This window comes from Pelophylax lessonae (assembly GCF_965119305.1).
Source record: "Pelophylax lessonae genome assembly, chromosome: 10".
NCBI classification, from domain to species: Eukaryota; Metazoa; Chordata; class Amphibia; order Anura; family Ranidae; genus Pelophylax; species Pelophylax lessonae.
This window is the reverse complement of record NC_138777.1, coordinates 172,263,076-172,282,474: the sequence shown is the minus strand read 5'-3', so window position 1 is coordinate 172,282,474 and position 19,399 is coordinate 172,263,076. Positions and strand designations below refer to the sequence as shown.

General features: G+C 39.2%; 1 protein-coding gene across 3 annotated transcripts in view; it reads right to left on the bottom strand.

Moving 5' to 3' along the window:
* MACROD1 (mono-ADP ribosylhydrolase 1) overlaps positions 1 to 19,399 on the bottom strand; it is a 1,305,057-nt gene that overhangs the window by 864,641 nt on the left and 421,017 nt on the right. The gene's annotated exons all lie outside the window — the stretch shown is intronic.

Sequence of the window (19,399 nt, the reverse complement as noted above, 5' to 3'; positions counted from 1 at the left end):
GACTCACTAACATTATTAATGAACCTTGCTGCTGCAACACAAACATTTGTCAAAGTCAGCAAAAACCTTGAGACAAATAAAAAGAATCACTCAAGCTATTACGCAGAGTTTTCAGTACTCACATATCCAATTAACCATTCGTGCCTCACTTTTCAATAATGCATGTTGGCTGTTAATATTCTGTTCAGTTTATGATACTTTGAGCGGTCATTCGTGTGGAAGCCTGGCTTGCATTACATTTTATTTGCACAACAATTTTATAAGGATTGACATTGGAAAACATTTGTGGTATTTTTTCACAATCTTACTGTTCCATCTAGTTTTAGATCAAGTAATTTCCGTAGCAGAGGCCATGAAGATAAAAGGCAAGGGTTAGCACAATTACTTGGACATTTTAGCTAATGGCAAAGGATTATGGATTCTTTAAGGCTATGATTAATATATTAAGTTTAAAATGATAAATATAACAAAAATGCATAGGAAACCTATATATGATTTCAATTCTGCTCATGAAGTTATATGGAAAAAGCCAATTACACTCCCATTGTGAATTGCAGTAGCCTGGTGGAATTGTGAGTGGAATAAGTGTACATTAAGTGATTGCCCAAGTGTCGAGTGAATAGAAATATTACTGAGGATCTGGACTGCGTATAAGTGAGGAAGACACAATTTGTGCCAAAATCAGCTTCTTGATTGAAAGGTAGCTTTATCATAAGGCAGTATCTGACCTCTGTGTTTCCCACTGGGAACATCTTGCTGCAGGCTACCAGTCTTTCAGTAGATGATAGAAAACCCAAGGGAGGTGATATTAGCGTCTGGGTAGGACTGCTGATAGGACTCTTCATTATCTACGGTAAATACGCATAATTTGGCCCACGCCGTATATCATTATTTTTTTTTTCAGTAAACAGGTGAGACAGTCAACATGATAAAAAATAATTGTATATTTGCAAGGACAGTACGTTTAGAATGGAGGTTTATTAAAAATCAAAGATATCCAGAATACAAATATAGCAATAAAAAAAAAAAAAAAAAAAAACACTGTAAAACAGGACAGAACTCCAACTGTTAAAGGAGAAGTATAGCCAAAGCTATTTTGGCTATACTCCTCCTGTAGGTCACAGGAGTATACTTCATTCTCTAAAGTCTGCTGTCAGTTGATGTCGCTCAGCCGGTCCAGGCTCAGGAAAGATCCTGACCGAATAGTTGGGTTCCACCCAGATGTCTGGACCGACACCTGGCTCAGCCTCTCAGCGATCTTCTGAGAGCCTGAGCCAGCCCATTCTGCCCCCTCCACAGCCAAGCGCTCCAGTGAGTGCTGGATGGACAAAGCAGAGAGCCAGTGACTGACAGTCATGGTTTTCTGCTCAGAGTAGAGGGGTGAACTGAGCAATCAGTGGTTCTCAATGCAGAGCCAGTGGGGGACAGATGCAGCATTGGATCGATGCTGCATTTACCTAGGGGAGTATAAATGTTTTATACATAGTTACATAGTTTGTGAGTTGAAAAAAGACATCAGTCCATCCAGTTCAACCTATGATATGTGTGTGTTTGCTGTTAACGGTACATTGTATACCCCTGTATGTTGTGGTCTTTAAGGTGCCCATCTAATAGTTTTTTGAAACTATCAATGCTCCCTGCTGATACGACTGCTTTTGGAAGTGAATTCCACATCCTTACTGCTCTGACAGTGAAGAACCCCTTACGTATTTTAAGGTTAAACCGTTTTTCCTCTAGTTTTAGCGAGTGGCCACGTGTCTTATTGTATTCCCTTTCTCTGAAATGTTTGTTCCTTATGCTAGGGACGCCAGTACAGTATTTGTTCATTGATAGGGATGATCGAACGGTTCGGGTCGACCATCGGTTCGACCCGAACATGGACTGTTCGAAATTCGGCCGAATTCCGAACTTTTTGCGGAAAAAGTTCGGAATACGGCAACGAGAACCGACAAAAATGCAATGGGACAGGAACTGGGCTTTAAAAGCCCTTGATTGGACCAGAAACATCAGTAAAAGCCAATTGAGGGGGCAGGAGGATGCTAGGAATGCGATTGGAGTGACTAGGGGGTCGGGAGGCCAATCAGTAGTGAATACGCCCCCCAGTATATAACATAGCCCCGCCATATCTCTAGCACTGTAATACAGGGGCTGTGGAAGAGAGCGGAAGCAGTTCTGTTACTCCTGCTTCAAAAGTGTCATTTGCAATTATTAGTGTGAGGAAAGGGATATCTAGTGTAGTTAGGGTACTATTTTCCACTATAGTTAGATTTAATAATCTAGTTTCTGTAGGGAAAATGTTAAGTGTCAGGGTGACTGTAGTGTAGTGTAGGGTGAACTGACTCACTGCTATGGCAGGGTGACCAAACTCTTCCATGTCAGGGTGACCGCCATAGAAAAAAGATCATTTGTCTTAGAATTGCAGTAGAGCAGGGATAGGGCTCTGCTACTTTCACACCTGGCCTTTTTTGTTGCAGGCGTTTATTGGTCTTTTTTGTGGACGTCTTTGGAGGCAGGCATGACATCTGAACTTCTGTGTAGGGGTGTATATATACACACACACACATATATGTATATATACACATACACACATATAGGTGTGAAAGTAGCGGAACCCTATGCCTGCGCTAATGAAATTATTTGCAGGGATGTGGCTCCGCTCCTATCACACCTATATGTGTGTATGTTTATATATACATATATGTGTGTGTGTATATATATATACCCCTATACAGAAGTTCAGATGTTATGCCTGCCTCCAAAGATGCCCAAAAAATGCCCAATAAACGCCTGCAACAACACACCTGGGCGTTTTTGTTGCAGGCGTTTATTGTGCATTTTTTGGGCGTCTTTGGAGGCAGGCATAACATCTGAACTTCTGTATAGGGGTATATATACACACACACATATATGTATATATACACATACACACATATAGGTGTGAAATTAGCAGAACCCTATGCCTGCGCTAATTAAATTATTTGCAGGGATAGGGTTCCGTTCCTATCACACCTGTATGTGTGTATGTGTATATACACATATATGTGTGTGTGTATATATACCCCTATACAGAAGTTCAGATGTTATGCCTGCCTCCAAAGACGCCCAAAAAATGCACAATAAACGCCTGCAACAAAAACGCCCAGGTGTGTTGTTGCAGGCGTTAATTGGGCATTTTTTGGGCGTCTTTGGAGGCAGGCATAACATCTGAACTTCTGTATAGGGGTATATATACACACACACACACATATATGTATATATACACATACACACATATAGGTGTGATAGGAGCGGGGCCGCATCCCTGCAAATAATTTCATTAGCTCAGGCATAGGGTTCCGCTACTTTCACACCTATATGTGTGTATGTGTATATATACATATATGTGTGTGTGTGTGTGTGTGTGTATATATATATACCCCTACACAGAAGTTCAGATGTCATGCCTGCCTCCAAAGACGTCCACAAAAAAGCCCAATAAACGCCTTAAACACAAATGCCCAGGTGTGAAAGTAGCGGAGCCCTATCCCTGCTCTACTGCAATTCTAAGAAAACAATCTTTTTTTTTTCTGGTTCTGGACATGCTACAGAGCTGAAACTTCACAGGTACACTTTTTAGACCCCCCAGACACTAAATCCAAAGAAACCTCTTTTTTTTTTTCAATAATTTTTTCAATAATTGGCTCTCTATCAAAAACGACAATTTTTAAGAACTTTTTTTGTGTGATTAATAGTCCCTGGGGCATGACCCAGAACCCTAGGCCCTTTTTAGGGGCATTTATTGGGTTTTAGGGCTTCAAAATGGTGTTTTTTGATTACCGAAGTTCGGATCCCATTGATTTCAATGGGGTTCTGGAATCTGGACCCAAACTTTTGGGAAGTTCGGGTGTTCTGGTCGAACCAAACTTTTCAAAAGTTCGATAATCCCTATTCATTGATATCATATCCCATCTCAAGCGTCTCTTCTCCAGAGAGAATAAGTTCAGTGCTTGTAGTCTTTCCTAATAGCTGATGTCCTCCATTCCCCTAATTATTTTTGTTGCCCTTCTCTGGACTCTCTCCAGTACCAGCACATCCTTCCTGCACGGTTTAGGAGATATTTGCACTGCATGCAGCCGCTAACGCGAGTGGCGCATGCGCTCTGAAGGTCCGGCGGACCTCCAGAGTTCCTTGCCGGGAAGTTGCCGAAAAGTTAATCCCCCGCGCGCATGCGCGGGAGTCATCTCGGCTCCAGCCACTCGCAGCGCCGGAGCCACCGAACCCGGAAGAGATGCCGAGGGATCATGTCTGCTCCCACAGCGGTGTCTGGGGGTCCGTGTCGGGGCTTCGTTCTAAGGTAAGTATTTCAGAATGAGCTAGTATGCGATGCATACTAGCTCATTATGCCTTTGTCTTGCAGGGTTTTTTTTTGAGTATACTTCCGCTTTAAACCTCATCTGCCATATAGCTGCCCACCCCATTTGTTCAGGTCCACTTGCAAAGGTTTCCACATCCTGCATAGAAGATATTGGCTTGCTTAGTTTAATATCATCTGCAAATACCGAGATTGTCCTAGATATCCCCTCCTCTAGATCATTTATGAATAAATTAAATAGGATTGGTCCCAGGACAGAACCTTGGGGGACCCCACTTTCCACACCCGCTCAATCTGAGTACTCTGAGTTTGGTTTTTTTATGTTCACACTTTGCTTCTTTAACATTAGTTTTTGATTTGGTCTATCACAATCTTAAAGCAGAACTTAACCCAAAAGTGGAAGTTCCACTTGTCTGCCCCTCCCCCCTCCTCTAAGTTTTGGCAATTTATTTTCTTTTGGGGGGAGCGGATACCTGGTTTTGAGAGCTACCCATTCCCACTTCTGGATTATGATCTGAGCAGAAGTTTCCTAGGAGGATGCGGGACAATACAAAAATTGCAGTGCAGATGGCACACGCACAGTGGGAAGTGGAAACGGTCACAGCCGGTTTCCAAAACGTAACATGTTGGCAGCAAGACCGAAGACTAAAGAACAATCAGCCTGGGTTAGGACAGCGCTGGATCCATAGACTTGTGGGTGTCCTATTATTAAATTTCAGCAGGTACACTATTTGTAGCTGCTGACTTTATATTGTTTTGTTTCTAAGGTGAAGAACCGCTTTAGGGAAGCCTTTTTTTTTTTTTTTTTTTTTTTTTTAAGATTTATACATCACTCTGAAGGGAAAAATAAGAAAGAACAAAAGAAGCAAGTATTACATCTTACAATGGTCTACATTATACTATTAATAATATGAAACTATGTATTATGTATACATAAGTGCTTTATAGTTTTTAGATTTTTAGAAATCAATCCAAGTAGCCTATATTACATTTTGTGAAATGTTTTACATTCTGTGTGCTATCTTCATAAAGTTTAACGTTCTATAAATGTGACATTCCTCCAGCAGAAAGATTAGATGTTTTGGTGTGACCAGCAGAGGTAAAGGAAGGAGCTCAATGCATCACACCATCACCTGCATAGCGGTAATGTAAAATGGCGTTATATATGACCTAGATAAAAGTATATAGATAATTTCCTGTATTATGGAGGAGATGTGAAACAGTGCTGTAGCACTCAGGGAGTCTTCAAGAGAGTATTCAATCTATTGCTCTCATTACAGGAGAAAATGAGATTAACCACTTTTATTAAAGAGTATGTCAGGGATAAAAAAAAAACATATGCAGCACATCTCTGCAATACATAATATACATTTCCCTTTGTTTTATCCTCTAAAGACCCTGCAAGTATAGAAAAATAATTGTTGATTTGCCAGAAATGCATGCAGCTCCTAGGTCCTGTTGAAGGCTAACACACAGGACTTCTGCTACGTTCACATCTATGTGTTTTTTAGTGCGTTCTGCAGTTTGCAGAAATGCACTACAGTCCATTTAACATGGTTTCCATATCTATGCATTTTTCAGCCAGTGCGCTTTTGGAAAGAGTCAGCGACTTTGTTTCCCGCAGCAGATTGAGTTTCTCATGTAATAGACTTCAATGAACCCGCACCAAAAACACAAGTGTTGCGTTCTTGATGCATTTTTACATACGTTTTGCATTTTTTTCTCTTTAACACACTGTGTATAGCTGGTTGCTAAGGAGCGGGAGGAAGCCGGTTGCCACGTCCCTAACCACCTCCCGCGAACCGACGTAGCCCTACGTCGGCTGCAAGAAGTGGTTGTACCAGGTTGATGCCTGCAGGTAGAGGCATCATCCTGGTAAAAATTTTTAGAGCCGGCAGTCAGCTTTCAGGCGGTAATGGCCGATGCGGCCGATCGGGAGCCGCTCAATCGTTACCCCAGTGAGCGGGAGGGGACGCCCGCCCTCCCGCCGCCTTCCGCAGCTCTGCCCGGGTCTCCCGTTTCACCGGGAGACCCGAGCAACCAGCTAGCACATCCGCTGGCTGGATGGAGTCCCCATAAAAGCTGGATTTGGCTTTGATCGGGTCTCTGATGATGTAACCCCGGGATCGGCATTTATGACGTCACGTCCTGGTTACTTGGTGGCTAAAGGCAACAAATTTAAAAAGTGACAGTATTCAAAAATGCCATTTTCAGCATTTTGAATACAGTCAAGTGCAGTGGAGGGGCCTAGGGTCTTTTAGACCACTGATCCCTCCATAAAGAGTACCTGTCACTGCATATTGCTGTCACAAGGGATGTTTACATTGCTTGTGACAGCAATAAAAGTGATCAGATTTTTTATTTTTTTTTTAAAAACCTGTACTAAAATTTAAAAAATAAATAGGAAAAAAAAAAAGGAAGCACCCTCGTCGCTTTGAGCTCGCGCACAAAAGACGTATACAGAAGTCGCGCCCGTAAATTAAATCTCTGTTCAAACCTTACATGTGAGGTATCGCCGCGATCGCCAAAGCAAGAGCAATAATTTAAAAAAAGAGCTACTCTGTAACTCTAAACTGGTAACCGTTAAACATTTTTAAAGCATCGCCCATGAAGATTTTTATTGACAGTAGTTTGTCACCATTCCGCGGATGTGTGCAAATTTAAACCGTAACATGTTAACTATCTATTTACTCGGCATGACATCATCTTTCACAATATACAAAAAAATGGGCTAACTTTACTGTTTAGTTTTTTTTTTAATGCAGTGAAATTTATTTTTTCCAAAATAATGGCGTTTGAAAGACCACGTGACAAAAAATATTGCAATGACCGCCATTTTATTCTCTAGTGTCTTTGCTAAAAATATATATATAATGTTTGGGGGTTCTAAGTAATTTTCTAGCAAAAAATACTGATTTTAATTTGTAAACAAAATGTGTCAGAAATGGGCTCGGTCCTTAAGTGGTTAACAACCAATCAGCTGTCAGCGGGGTCAGCTGAATGTAAAGAAAAATCGTGAAAAATCGGAGAAAAAAATGACGTGGGGTCCCCCCTACATTTATTGAATTGATTTGGAGGAGAACCCCATACCAACATTTTTTTTTTTAAATGGCCAAAATCCATACCAGACCTTTATCCAAGCATGCAGCCTGGCAGGTCAGGAAGCCCCTAGAGCGGGGTCCCCTCTAAGGAGTCGCTCTGCCCCCACCCCAAAGCCCTCCTGAACCATACCAGGCCGCTTGGCCTCAACATGGGGAGGGTGCTTTGGGGTGCCCCTCAAATCACTTTATCCCCATGTTTATGGGGACAAGGGCCTCTTGCCCACAACCCTGGGCTGTGGTTGTGGGGGGTCTGTGGGCAGGGGGCTTATAAGAATCTGGAAGCTCCATTTAACTAGGGGGCCCCCAGATCCCGCCACCCCATCTAAATGAGTATGGGGTATATATTACCCCTACCCATTCACCAAAAAAGTGTAAAAGTGACATAGGGAACTGGGGGCCCCCTTGTTAAAGGGGGCTTCCAGATTCAGTTAAGCCCCCCCCCCCACCCGCAGTCCACTCTATTTTTTTTTTCCACTCCAAATCCATACCAGACCCGTTTTTTTTCCCAATTTTTTTTTTGCCGGAAATTATTTTTCCACTGACAGCTGATGATTTATTAGTTGTTAGGGACGCGGCAGCTGCCTTTCCCGGCCTGCCCCTTAGCAACCAGCTATGCACAGTGTGTTAAAGAAAAATAAAAAAGCAAAATGAATGAAAACTGCATGCAAAAATGCATCAAAAACACAGAACGCAACAGCAAAACGCATCAAGCACAGCCGCATCGATCTGAACCAAGACTTACTGTTGCCATCCCTGTCCAGCCTCCACAAAAAAGATGCTAAGCATTCTGTAGTCCCAAGATAAGGACTGGGAGCGCTAATTACTCTCCTTTAAACAATACGGAAAGTAAGCACTGTTTATAGGACAGCTCTGAATTTCTGACATGCTATCTGCCCCCACGTTGTAAAGCCCTGTGGAAACTGTTGGCGATATATAAACCCTCTATAATAATAATAATGATCAACAGGTATTTTGATTTTTTTTTGCACTTATTACATATAGAACAAAATGCTTTCAGTGGTATTGTTAACACACCAAAAGAAAGCAAATAAAACGATTTCATCGTTGGGGTTTACAAGCACTTTAATATTCACTAGACTTTACTATATACAGTACTACAACAGAAATATAATGCCTGGGACGTTAATCTCTGTATTTAACATTTCAAAACAAGCAAGTTCACCAATGGATTACCCCTAAACTAATTAAGGATTGTTTAAAGTAGTTTGAGATTCTGATCAATTTGTAAATGAAGTGGGATTTTTTAAGGTGCCAACAGAAAACAATATACCCAAAATAAAATAGAAAATATTTTTTTCAAAATTACATTAAAAACGTCAGTAATTTAAAATGTGCAAATCCCATATTACATATTTAAATTATTGCCTTTTTTTAATGTCATTTTTAATAGAAGTTTTTGCATTTTGTTTTGGGTATATGGTTTTCTGTTGGCATCCTTAAAATCCCACTTCATTTACAAATTCATCTGATTGCTTAGAAGGATGTGGTGCCTCCGATTTGCACTCAGATATATTTCTATTTAAGCTTGAGATTCTATTAAACATCATATTTAGCCAAGAAGAGTATTAAAGTAGTAGTAAACTGTATTTATTTTTATCTACAGGTAAGCCTAAATTAAAGCTTACCTGTAGGTAAAAATTAATATCTCCCCAATGTGCACCGACCGTAAACAGCAGCCGGTGATGTCATCGGCACTGAAGGAATGGCATACCCGTGCCCATCAGAGCTGTGCTCTATGCGTGGGAGATACATCATCGAGGCTCAGCCACTCAAGCCACAGCAGCTCACAAACCCAGAAGGTAGACTGGGTGAAGATGGAAGCCTCTGCAGCAGGGACAGTGCGCCTTTGGAGGGCTTTGTTCCAATGTAAGTCTCTCTTAATGTGCTAGTATGTGGTGATTACTAGCACATTATGATATTATGTTGCAGAAAGAAACTTTTTTTTTTTTTACATGAGTTTACTACTGCTTTAAATGAGGGTTCTGACCCATCCGCTAATATCTTATACAGTTTTTGCACAGCCTAATGTAGTGAAAGGAGGCTCGAAGCTCCAATTATGTAATCTAGAAGAAGGCAGAGGAATACAATTTTCAGCAGTAGCCACCAGCACAAGGGTATATAACAAATATATGTGCAGCGCTAATAATTATGACTGTTATTATACATACAAAATTCCAATTGCAAAGAAAAATGATTATCTCATATAGTGATCAAAGTGTATAAAAACTACAAGTAAAATCCAAAGATGTATGTAGTGATCAGAAATCGATTGCCTTGTTCATGATATTCAAGCAATTCCTCCAATGACAGATATAGAGTGCCAGAACACTCACCAGGCAAAAGCCAAAAAACAGCCGTGAAATGCAGAAAGTGAAACACCTTGTGTATTACCAAAAGGTCTCTCCCTCCACTATTCCATGCACTCACCAGATATTGGGGTAAAACAAGCCTTGTAATGCTGTCAGTCAGAATGCTGGAACTATGGCATGCAATGGCGCATAGAGCCAGAATAATGCTAATATAGTGTAGTATTTATTATAAATTTAAAAGTACATGTACAAAAATTGGACATATAACTTACATAAAAAAACGCTGCACCTACCACGAGGACACGGCGACCGAGACGTCAGCGTGTAGGCCCCTCCCGAAGCATTTCATGCTCAAACACATTGTCAAGGGATCCACCTATCACTGTCTTCTTGTTCTTACTCTGTTTAAGTAACCGCAGACCAGGAAGTTGCCGAATTTCTGAACCGGAATTTGGAAAAACACCATCTTGCGAGTGACCCAAAATGGCATAGTCGCCATATTGCCGAAGACCTAAAGTACATCGGCCCACTTGTAAGGGAGATTTGTGCTTACGATCCTCAGCAGGGGACACAAACCCTCATACGAATAAAGATCGCAAACAGGTACCATTAAATAAAAAATCCAATTGCCTTGCTACTTCTAGGTAGTCGTGAGACATGATCAAGATGGTATATGAGGGAAGATGTCCTATATATATAGCAAACTAAATCAGTTCCGACAATATCTGGAACAGGCTGCGATAGGGTGTTAAACTTAAATGAGTAAAAACATTGGTATGGTATAAGGCTACATTCACACCTGAGCGTAGCGTTTTTCGCGCGTTTTTTACCGCGATTTTACCGCGATTTTTGCGGCGTTTTTTACCGCGATTTTACCGCGATTTTTACCGCGATTTTTGTGCAGGCGTTTTTAGATTGAATAGAGATCAATGGAAAACGCCTGTAATCTGCCCAAAAAGAAGCTCATGTACTTTTTTGAGCGTTGGGCGTTTTGTATACAGCGTCAAAACGCTCAGATGTGAACAGGGGCCATTGAAATGAATAGGATTTGTCTTGTTGGGCGTTTTGAGAGCTGATCCTAGAGCAGAAAAACGCCCCAAAAACGCCCCAAAACGCCTAGATGTGAACGGAGCCTAAAGAAAATATATCTGTATATGTATAAAAATAAATATAATAACAAACATAAAAATACATAAGTCCACAAAGGGCATGTCTATCCTTCGGCCTAACAGGTCCATGTATGTGGTTACTAGACAAACAATATATGAGAAAACATAAAAAGCTAAAATATTACACGTTAAAATAAACAATAAATAGAGATTGTGTATAGAAATGTAAATAAATTAAATAATAATATGTTAAAAATTACAAAATTAGAGAAATAGTAAAAAACTGTGGATGCAAAGGTATAGAAAGTGAGGGAGGGATGTAGACACAATGCTACCAAAAGTGGAACTTCCGCTTTAAATACTGCTGACCCCATGACATGCCACATTTGGCATGTAATTTTTTTTTTTTTTTTTGGGGGGGGGGGGAGCGGGTACATAGATTTGACAGGTACTTGCTCCTCTCCCCCTCCCTCCTTGCAATCTTCTGGGACATGTCACAGAAGAGTGCCCAGCCATTCATAACGCACAGCGCGACTCACGTATGCGCAGTGCACACCCGGCTGCGAAGCCGCAAGCTGTTACAGCCAGGTGCCCACACTAGAGATGCCGGTGCCGCCAAGAGGAGAGGGAGAGGATTGAGGCTTCGCTGGATCGTGGGACAGGTGAGTGTGTGTTTATTTAAAGTCAGCAGATACACTTTTTGTAGATGCTGACTTTTAATAAACACAAAAATAAGTGGAACCCCGCTTTAATATGGTGATTAACTGTTGTCCAAGAAACAATTGATGTCCAAATCTACATTCAGGCCCTTGGGAACCAAACAGTCAATTTCATGCACCCATTGTGTCTCCTTTCTTGACACCTCCCTTTTTTATTGTTATTTAACCCTCCTCTTATGTTAGAATTCCGTTACTATCCATGATGTTAGGGTCAGTTTTGATCCGTATTTTAAATCAGCCATAAAATACCCTCTGAATAATTATTTATCATCAAATTTGTTTCTTACCTCTTGGTTACCTTGTTAGGCTTCTTTATCCTTGAAAAGATTGGTTTTAATATTTTTGGTGTGACCCCTAGACCTTTCTTTTGATAGCATACCTCTCATTGTCAAATTGAAAAAATGGTAAAATAAAGTCAGCAACTCTGAAATGAATTTGTCCTATGTTTCTTCACTTTATTTAGAGAAGCAGACAAACAGGAAAAGAGATAGGCCCCTCCCTAACTACAGCTCACAGGGTTGAGAGGGGATTGGCTGTCACTATTACTAAGCAGAGAGAGTGTTTATGATTTCAGTTTTGGCACTTATTAGTGTCCTAAAATCCTATATTATAACTGGGTCAGAATTGACCCTAACACCATGAACGTCTTAATTTTCACCACAGTATTTTATAATTTAGTGAAAAGGATTATTTTTCTATTACATTGTTTAAATAGAGGTTCCTGACAAAGTAAAAAAATCTTGATGCAATAAACAAATTTATGTGATACTTATAGACATTCAAAACCTGAAAACGGGTCAGTTTTGACCCTAACACAAGAGGAGGGTTAAAGTGCTCATGAAGTTATCCAGTGACATTTTATACCCTTGCCAAAGGGAGAGGACATCATCAATGTATCTATGGTAGCACATAAGCTCAGGCCAATCTCTGGCATATGAGTTTAGGGGAGCCCTTAAAATTAAAATAGAGTATTGGTGCCCCCATCCCATATATTGTATAAGAAAAGAGGAGAGGAGAGAGGGTGTTGGTGACCAACAACCGTGTCTCCAGCTAGTGTTGGGGCGGGACTTTTCAGGGTGTGGAAAACATATAGGTAAGACAAGGAAATATAAAAATATAAATTTTATTTAAACACAGATTTTTAAAAAATATATTATTACAAAATATCCATCTATACAGTACTTTTAGCAACAACAGAGGGCGAATTAAGAAGTACACCCTAACTGAAAGTTAGACAGACAGAAGTGTTGCATACAGTCGTTCAAAGAGGCATGATGGTAAAAGCCTTCCAAAGTTAGAGTACTGACAATCCTCTACATGTTTGGCAGCGTATAGCCTGTTTCTTCAGGAGGGTAATTGTTACAGTTACTCTGAAAGAATGTAAAACCATGATTTAGAAATAAACAATCATTGGTACATATCACATAACAAATAAAATGTATATATAGAAAACCATGTTGTTATGTTATGTTCTCAGCAATATAATCAATAATAAACTACAGCTCATCAAAAGAACACATCGGAGGTCCATCACGGCAGGGACAGAAATTTTCCCCCCTGGGCGGACAATTGGGACTAAGGTATAAGTGGCCTGATTAACAGAAGACGAGCAAGAAAAGGAAATATTTCTAGATAATACTTGAATATAACAATAGATCAATGAAAGGATTGTATCTAGGTATAGCTGAAGTAATGCTAACCGTATATGGGCCACAAATAATCGATCCAGGCAGAGCAGGAGTAAAGCCAAATTATTTTGCATAAGATCAAACAGCCTATGTCATTTTCAATGATGAAGGATGAAAAAATGATGACCGGTGGTACAGATTCCCAAAACCAGGAAACAGAAAAAGAAGATTCGTAGTATAAATCTCTGGTCCTATCTGTAACACCATAGGGTAATAAATCAGTTGGGTAAATATATAGAGTCATAAGATCAAATAAAAACATTAGGGGAACCAAAGGAAAAAGTTCCCCACTCAGCTTACATGTGAGTTGTGGCGACACCTTATCTTGCTCTGGCATAGGAGCAGGCAAACCACCTGCTCATATAGTCCCCAACCCAGAAGTAACTGGGGGCCGAATGGCGTCAGCCGGAAACTGGCAAATCTGGTGAGTCGTATTGCACATGCGAGTAACCGGCCGCAATTCACAATGGAACGCAGCGTATATAAGCGGGGAGACGCCATGGCTAACTCCCCACCCGACACATCACATGTCCACCGGGGGAGGAGAAACACCCAGGAAGTATCCATCACAGCCAGGCCCAGTGATGTGTTTGGTATTCAATAATGTTAACAATTGCAAAATGGGGAATACAAAATGTAAGGCAAAAAAATACAGAATAAAAAATAAACAACGTCATACAAATAAATACAATAAAGATACAGATACTTGTCCGCCCGGGGGGGGGGGATGATATACCTGGTGGGTGACAGACCTCGGATGTGTTCTTTTGGTGAGCTGTAGTTTATTATTGATTATATAGCTGAGAACATAACATAACAACATGGCTTTCTATATATACATTTTATTTGTTATGTGATATGTACCAATGATTGTTTATTTCTAAATCATACATTACATTCTTTCAGAGTAACTGAACAACTAACAATTACCCTCCCGAAGAAGCAGGCTATACCCTGCGAAACATGTAGAGGATTGTAAGTACTCTAACTTTGGAAGGCTTTTACCATCATGCCTCTTTGAACGACTGTATACAACACTTCTGTTTGGTACTTCCAGTTGGGGTGTTCTTCTTAATTCGTCCTCTGTTGTTGGAAAAATTATTGTACATATGGATATTTTGTAATAATATTTTTTTAAAAAATATGTGTTTAAATAAAATGTATATTTTTATATTTCCTTGTCTTACTTGTCTTACTTATATGTTTTCCATACCCTGAAAAGTCCCGCCCCAACACTAGCTGGAGACACGGTTGTTGGTCACCAATACCCTCTCTCCTCTCTTCTTTTCCTATACAATATATGGCATATATGATGTCCTCTTCCCATCTGGCCATAAATAGATTGGCCAGACTGGGGGCAAACTTAGCCCCCATAGCAACTCCTTTCATCTACAAATAGAAATTATTATTGAACCAAAAATAGTTGTGGGACATCGCAAAGTCCAACAATTGCATAAGAAAAGACTTTTGCTCTTCAGGAATGTCTAGGGCTGAATCCAAATAGAAACAAATCGCTTCCAGACCGTCCTAATGGGCAATATTGCTGTATAAAGCAGCCACATCTGCTGTGACCATATAAGTGGAGTTGTTAACCTGTATATGCCCTAAATCATTCAAAACTTGTTTAGTATCCATAAGAAATGAGGGGGTGGAAATGACTAAATGCTGGAGAAAAATCCAAATATTCACCTGCCCTCCTTAGTAGTGAACCCATGCCGCTCACAATTGGTCTACCAGGTGGTTGCCAAAGGCTTTTATGGATTTTCGGTAGGCAATAAAACACAGGTACTTTACATGCTACTGGGCATAAAAATTCCCTTTCCTTCTTATTTGTAATTCTCTGTTCATAACCCTGAGTGATCAATTGTTTTAAACTGCATTTATATTGCCTGGTAGGGTCTTGTGGGAGTTCTACATAGGTGAGCGTGTCATTTAACAATCGATAACATTCATTCACATAATCTATTTGGTCTAGAACCATTCTAGTATTTTGTCAGCACAAGGGACACTTGTCCTTACATGTAAGCACTGTCCCTTGTGTTGACTGAAAAAAAAAAAATGTAAGGCTTTTATATTGATATACTAATAACCCACTTGAAAAAGATGTGCAATGACAAAGGAAGATTATGTTTGGCTTTCTTCCAGATTACATATTTTGAATATTGCACCTCCTTTACTACATTCATGCAGTGCAGAATTAAAATTCATGTATGAGATATCAGTGGATGGGTCAGAACCCTCCCTTAATACACCACTTAGCTAAATTTGTATTTAATTCAGTGGACTCAATTTGTAATTTACTGCTGGTTAATAGAATCTCTTGTTTGACAATTAAAGCCTAAAGCCTAGTACACACCATGAGAATAGCGCATGAATGATCTTCCTTTTTTTTTTTTTTTTTTGCATGCTTGTCTCATCGAAAACCAATAGGTTAGAAAAGTTATGAACATTCTAATAAGACAGAAAGCATATTTGGAAGTGATGTAATGCATTGTAATGTATCCTTTTGTTTCCAGGCATGCGTGGTCTTAGTCATGCAATTTCTTTGCTACAAATACTATACTAAAATCCTTTGTTCTGTTATCGTACGGGAGATATTTTCATCCTTTCTTTTTTCGATATTTTCGCATTAAATGTGATCAGCTCTGGAAAAGCTGTGGAAACGAACAGATTATCAGATGATCGCCCTGAACGCGTTTTTTTTCACCCGATATTCATATCGTGGGTATGGGCCTTAAATTTGGTTAAATTTAAAAAAAATCAGCACAAGGGACAGTACTTACATTCAATGAGAAGTGTCCCTTGTGCTGGCGGTCGCGGTCTTAGTTGAAATCTTAAGTCCTCCCCCTCATACCCCTGCATAGGTAATCTACTGATGATGCAGGCATTGATACAGCCACTGGACCTATCAAATGCTATGCCTGGGATTTTTATTCTCTGTATATAACCTTACAAAACAAGTAAGTTCACCAATGGTTTACCCCTAAACTAATTAGGGGTATTTGAGATTCCACTAAGATAAAAAGCCTTCTGTATGCAGCATCCCCCTCAGCCATGAAGAATCCAAAAAAGTAGACCGCACTCGGGAAAGTAAGATGAAAACAATCAAAACTCCTTTATTCTTCTTCGGTGTAGCAGACAGACAGTACAATGCACATAACAGACGTGCCCGGTTAACGCGTTTCACGAATTAAATCGCTTACTCATAACCATACACTGTGGAGCTGTGGAAGCCGACGTACATTTGTAGGTAAACCAAGGAAAAGGGAGGTGACCGAAGAATGTAATTACTTGCACCTAGAATTAATTAATTGATGAGAAACAGATGTAAGTTCAGCAAATCCACAGTCCCACGGTGAAAGGCAGATAGATACAAAACTCCTTCACCCAGTGGGGGAATGGAGGTATACATACAAACGATATAAAACCATATTGATGAAAAATACAAAAAAATACAATAAAATATACATATATGAAATATAAAACAATGGCTGAAAAATCAGGAACCAAAAAATGAATAAAAAACTATTTTTCTTTATCATCAAATGTTTTTGAATGCTTCAAACCCCGGTGGCGTAGACATGATAGAAAAAACACACAGTGTATGTGAAAAATGGTCGTTCAGTGTGTGGAGAGAATCTTTAAAATGTGGATCGTAACTATGTGAAAAAATCGTGCATAAAAAAGATATAAATTGGAATAACATACCAAATATATTTACTGATATTGATCCCAAAAAAGGTTAAAATAAAAAATATAAAAATGTGTAAAAAAAGTAAAAATAAAAATAGAAAAGTCTATTGCCAATCATGGTTACTAGTTATAATGTCTACATTCATTCATGAATTTTCGAATAACAAAGTCACCTTTGGAAGAGGGGGTCTTCCTTTTCTTTGACACCATGCCGCCATTCCAGTTTATACATTATTATATTTTCTATATATGGTGATCCTCCATGCCATATCGATGTTTACTGGATCTTCACCATATTTATATGTTCCATTATTCACTGATACACTCAAACAAGCGGATTATACTTTCATAGAATGACTTTCATGAAAAGGTTTTTCTGTATTTTGCATATATGTTTCTCTATTTTCGAGTGTATTCTCTGAATTATGTATTTTCAATTAATTACTTCTAATTAGTGAGTTTATACATGGCGATTTTGGTGTCAGTTTAGATACATCTGCAAAAATTGGGAACCTATAAACTTTTTTTCGGTATTCATCCCCTGGTAAGCGTGACTATTTACACCTTATATATATTTTTCATACGAGTCGTCCTCATTAATATGTCAATTCACATTTCTATTGTACCTATCACTCATGATTATTTACCATTACAATTATTTTCTATATTCATGAATTCATGAGTTCATTTTTTCATTTTTTCATTTTTTCTTCATTTTTTCTTCATATTTTTTCTCCACACTTTTCACCATCACTACTTCATTTCATTCATGTGGTTTTAGTGCATTCAACCATTGTCAATACTGTGGTTTCTTTTCCCTCTTTTTTCACCAGCATTTTCTATTTTTATTTTTACTTTTTTTACACATTTTTATATTTTTTATTTTAACCTTTTTTGGGATCAATATCAGTAAATATATTTGGTATGTTATTCCAATTTATATCTTTTTTATGCACGATTTTTTCACATAGTTACGATCCACATTTTAAAGATTCTCTCCACACACTGAACGACCATTTTTCACATACACTGTGTGTTTTTTCTATCATGTCTACGCCACCGGGGTTTGAAGCATTCAAAAACATTTGATGATAAAGAAAAATAGTTTTTTATTCATTTTTTGGTTCCTGATTTTTCAGCCATTGTTTTATATTTCATATATGTATATTTTATTGTATTTTTTTGTATTTTTCATCAATATGGTTTTATATCGTTTGTATGTATACCTCCATTCCCCCACTGGGTGAAGGAGTTTTGTATCTATCTGCCTTTCACCGTGGGACTGTGGATTTGCTGAACTTACATCTGTTTCTCATCAATTAATTAATTCTAGGTGCAAGTAATTACATTCTTCGGTCACCTCCCTTTTCCTTGGTTTACCTACAAATGTACGTCGGCTTCCACAGCTCCACAGTGTATGGTTATGAGTAAGCGATTTAATTCGTGAAACGCGTTAACCGGGCACGTCTGTTATGTGCATTGTACTGTCTGTCTGCTACACCGAAGAAGAATAAAGGAGTTTTGATTGTTTTCATCTTACTTTCCCGAGTGCGGTCTACTTTTTTGGATTCTTCATAGCTTGGACGGCGGATCTGACCAGCACCACCCTTTGAACTAACACCTGAGCGGCTCTCTCTTTGTTGTCAATTGTCTCCGTGAAATACAGCCAGCCCGGTGAGTTCTTTTATTTTGAACTTCTCCTGTATATTCTTCACATTATATGGACTTGTATACAGTACAGACAGATTGCACTTTATAACAGACATGGAATTACCCCCTCTCAGCCGGACGCTTAGACAGCTGAACAATAATCCTCTCAGACATGATGCACAAGCCACTTTAAAAAATACTAAGGAGGATACTCCATGTTCGGTCAAAACTATTTTCCATAAATTAGAAAAATTGATGGTAAAGGAAGTGAGGGCATACTGGGAAAAGACCACCTTAAACGAATACATCGATGTTGCACGAATTCCCAGGGGTCTCCGAATCAAAAAATTTCCAACTTTTGATTTATATAATGAAGACCTTAAGCAACAATGGACTGACACGCTTTCAAGATGTTCTTTTGATTTAATGAAACTTATTGTCAGTTCCAAATCCCTTGAATTAGACAAACTACATGAGGACATTTCTAAACTACAAACGGATTTACTTCCATTCAAAGAAACGCCCTCCTTCATTGAATTTGACCAACACTTAAATGAGAAAATTGACAAAATAGAAACAGATACCATTAAAGGCAAACAGGACAAGCTGCTCCGGGATCAGATTGACTATGAGACTAAAAACGTCTACACATGGAAAAAAGCCAACAATTGGCATCGACAACATCCCAAAAAACGAGTTAGCTTCTCTGACCCAGAGACGGGTGCGACAGATACATCTCTACCCCTTACATCGGATAC